The sequence below is a fragment of the Gossypium hirsutum genome, chromosome D04 (genome assembly GCF_007990345.1).
Source record: "Gossypium hirsutum isolate 1008001.06 chromosome D04, Gossypium_hirsutum_v2.1, whole genome shotgun sequence".
Lineage (NCBI taxonomy): Eukaryota > Viridiplantae > Streptophyta > Magnoliopsida > Malvales > Malvaceae > Gossypium > Gossypium hirsutum.
This window is the reverse complement of record NC_053440.1, coordinates 30901474-30905865: the sequence shown is the minus strand read 5'-3', so window position 1 is coordinate 30905865 and position 4392 is coordinate 30901474. Positions and strand designations below refer to the sequence as shown.

The 4392-nt window shown below is 33.1% G+C and overlaps 1 non-coding gene across 1 annotated transcript; it reads right to left on the bottom strand.

Annotated features, from left to right (window-relative positions):
- Positions 1-408: 408 nt before the first annotated feature.
- TRNAW-CCA (transfer RNA tryptophan (anticodon CCA)) lies at positions 409-482 on the bottom strand. Its single transcript has one exon. It is a non-coding gene; the product is annotated as a tRNA-Trp (tRNA).
- Between the last annotated feature and the right edge of the window lie 3910 nt (positions 483-4392).

Here is a 4392-nt window from a genome sequence, read left to right as displayed (position 1 = left end):
AAACAAAACAAACAATAAAATAATTGGAACAATTAATATTCATGATGCAAGCATTACTGTATTAGATCTAAAGGTTTTTCTTGACCTAGCTACAAGGATGGGACTCTAAAATATTGAAAGAAAAAATGTAAACCTAAAAGGAAAAGAACATAGGAATTACTAGTCTTAGAATCGAGTTAGACCAAAATAAAGGTTTGATTTCTTCGAGCGATCGTGCGATACTTTTTTCTTCTTATTCGAGTTATTATGTGCAATTAATAAACCTACTACTGAATCTAATAAGTTAAAGTAAAGTCAAAGTGTTAGTTGGTTGTTGTTCGTTCCAAAATAGAAAATGGATCCGATATAATTTTTATTTTATTTATTTGAGTTCCCATATCTCGGTAATGGGGTCTGTTGATTCGTAATCACGCTCTGTAGGATTTGAACCTACGATATCGGGTTTTGGAGACCCACGTTCTACCGAACTGAACTAAGAGCGCTTTCTTATCACAGTAGATACAATTGTAAAGAAAATGATGATTTTTGTACCTTCACTACATCTTGCATGCATCTAGTATCATTAAATTCAAAATTTATCATGTCTTGAATCGATCTCAACCTTCGTTACTGCCCAGAGGAGAAGGTAGGGATGACAAGATTGGAACCCGTGACATTTTGTATCCAATCCAAAACAAAGACGCTACCAAGCTGCGCCACATCCCTTTCAATTAGTCTACGATGTCATTGTAGAGAATCTCTGCCTTATTTTCCACATCGTTATTTCCTCCATTGATATCCAATTTATCTTGCCATTTCTTCTTTTTGGTTTTCTTTTTTTATATACTAAATATCATCCCACCGCTCCTACCAACGCTTACTTACTTATGAGCAAAAAGGGTTAAAAAAATTAGCCCTTTGAATAAGCGAGGCTTTCCCGATAGAAATAGTTGCATGCGAGGAGATCCCAATTTCGTGTATCCGGTTAAGCAAGCCCTGCCACCAGCTTCCACCCAGACAAAAAACATGAGCGCCTAGCGCGAAAGGTTGCTTTACTAGATAATATAAGGCGCGTTAGCGCTTTCATTTTCAATAAAGGGTGGAGCTTGAAGAAGCGAAGCGAGCCTAGAGTAGCAGCTTATTACGTTTTTCAGGCCCCTTTACTTGATATTCAATTAGTAAAGCGCTAGCACCCCTATAGAGTAAGGGTCTTCTGCTATCAATGAAACCGAAAGAAAAAATCCAGTGCGTTTTGTATAGATCGAGACTTGTAGCTTGATTCTTTAGTCATTTCATACTGGGAAGAATTGTAGGAAATCGTTCGATTCTTCCTATTTCTCAATGATATCCGACGATCAAGACAATTCCCGTGAAACTTTTTCATTTCATAGAAGTGAATTCTTGTTCTTACAAAGCAAATAGCATTTCCTATTGATTTGTCCCCTGGACTGGATCTATTCTTCTTTTTAATTATCCGTCGCTACATAGATCCTTGACAATCTAGCTTAAGGAAAGCTAGATTGCTCAGACGACTTCCCTAAAGGGAAGGGTGCTCGAATATATAGTTATAGGGTGCGCGAAGCCCACCTCCCGTATTTTAAAGGGGGAGGGAGGTGGGTCCTTAGCGCCACCCAGATAAGTAGGATTTCAAACACAAGATTTAAAGATAAGCTAACACCTTACCACTGAACTAGCAAGTTCATTCTATAACAAGTTGGGCGAAAATAGCACTTATGTCGAATAAATAGTGATAGGAATAGTGACAAAAATAATAAAAATTTTCAAGAGTGAGATTTGAACCCATGACCTTAAACACATATTCAAGGCCCTTAACCACTGAAATAAATACTTAATTAGGACATAATTTAACAAATCAAAAATTCAAATTTTTAAGGCGTTACATCCACTGCACTCTGACGTGGATAAAAGTCTGGCTCTCCTCTTATCTTCGGCATTGTTGAACCATGACTAGCTTCCATTCGCCTTTCGTTGCCACTTGTTCCACCTCATTTCAATGTCGATAGAAGTCTAATGCAATTATGTTTGAAACCTCGACACCGAACAACCCAAAAATCAACATTTATTATATTCAAATCTTCAAAGAAAGGACTTAATTGTTGGTTATGAAAGTGGAGTAAGATGGTTCAGACAAAAAAGATAAAAATATCGAGGTTTTGGGTTTTTCATTTTCTTTGCTTCTTTGTTCTTTTTTTTAATATTGATTATTGTTTGATTCTTATTGGCTTTGATGGATTTGGTATTTAAATTTGATTTTTTTATAATGAGGGCATTTGAATAATTAGGTTGGTGTAGTGAGAATGATGAAACATAGTAGAAAGTGGTGGTGTTTTTAGGGTGATGGTTGAGTAATAATGGTGCGGTGAAGATCAAGGGGAGTGGTAGAGCTTGGAAACAGGCTATGGCAGAGTCTCGAAGGTTTCACTTTCACTCTTGAACTTCCTTTGAGCTTCAGTCAGAATCATCGATGAAGCTGCTTTTGGAAAAAAACTTCAACATCTTGTTTTTGGGTTTCGCTTGTTTCTCCATTATTGTATGTAGAAAATAATCACTTTTTTTCAAATTTCTTTCTTATCTTTTGTTTCCTCATCCTGGTTATGTGTTCCTTTCCTTTTTTTTTTCCCAAAAAATGTTACTTTTCTACTGGTAATCAGTTTACCAATAAACAAACAAAGGTAAGAAAGTTGATAGCTTTCTTTTTTGGACACAATTTCTTTTTGGGTTTTATGTATGATTTTAAATCATCATAAAAAAATTATTTTTCATATATGTGTGTTTTTACATATGGCCGTATTTGTTTAAAATTATTTGTTAAGTTTAAAATTATGTACTGGGTTTTGAAGATGTAGTGTTGAAAATCTGGTGAAAGGAAAAAAAATCATGAAACAGAAAAAAAAGAGAGAAAGAAGGAAAAGACCAAAGAACAGTGGAAAGAAATGTGAGAGTTTCTGTTGCCAAATAGGATGACACGTGGTAGTGCGCGAATGGTCAACGCTGCCATGTCAACAAAAAGGTAATAACATTAAGCTTGGGTACCAATATAGTGGATGGAAAAAAAGTTTGGGTAGCACTCTGGAAAAAGTAGAAAAATTTGGGTAACAATTTTATATTTAACCCTAATAATTTTATGTAATTTAAAAACACTTTAGAAACGTTTTACAATGATTTCTAGGTGTTCGAGGGTGAGCGAGATCAAGTTCAGGTTCTCGACGGTCTAAAAGACTTAAAACATGGGAAAGTCCCTTATCTAACCCAATTGTAGAGGTAAAATTGGGTACTTGTGCGATACTTGTAGTTAGCATTGTTCATTTTTTGCTACTGAATTTTTTCTAATACATGTGACCACTTATATTAGAACAAGTTTGTTAAGACCCAAAAATGACCCCAAAACCCACCTAATTTGGCTCAAAACAACACAATTTCAATTCCAAACATCATAGGACACTACAAACATGTTCTAAACCTCGTTTAAAACATATTTAAATACATTGAACCACTTGGCTACTAACATGATCACAACATTATCAACTACAATCATCAAGTTCACTAACTTGACGTGTAAGAAACCCTTGAATCATAGCACATACACTACATTAAAGCTATGCATTCCATTATATCTATATAACCATACCTTTACACATCATTATACTTGTATAATCATATTTATATTACAATTTCATAACATGGAAAATGCCAAAACATTAAAAGGGACCTTGGAGAAAAGTTTTTACATTAAGTTCATGTCAACCTAAACCAAAACATACAAAAAGCTATACAAACTTGGCTGGATTATGAAGTAAGTCTTGGATGTTACTATAATATAAATTATTCCCTATACTATAATTAACGGTTTTCTTAATTTAATTACTGAACATTTCAATTTTATAATCTTATACTAAATACGTAAATCCTTTGATTAATAATTCTACTATCACCGTTTATGAAATCTGACTTTAAAATCACATTTTTTCTATATTGACAACAAATCGAGTCATTACAAAAATAATGTGAGTTTCATAATAATAAAACAACTTGATACGAAAATGAAAGCGAGACTTAGACTTGACAAATGAAAACACCATCTTAACTTTTTTTTTTTACTTTTGTTACACAAAGGTGAATGTTATAAACATTCTATTTATTTTTAATGTGTGTAATCTTAAGAAATATAAAAAAATGAATGAAGAATTAAATTGTTAATAAAATAAATAACATCAATCACCCTAAATTAGCTACTTAATTTTAGACTTAATTTATTTTGATTTGATACATATATTAATAAGATAAATCACCTTAAATTGATTACTTAGTTTTAGACATAAATAGAAACGATTCTTTTGTTTTTCAAATATATGAGCTCGAAAGTGAGTAGGTTTACTATCAAATTAAAAGTAA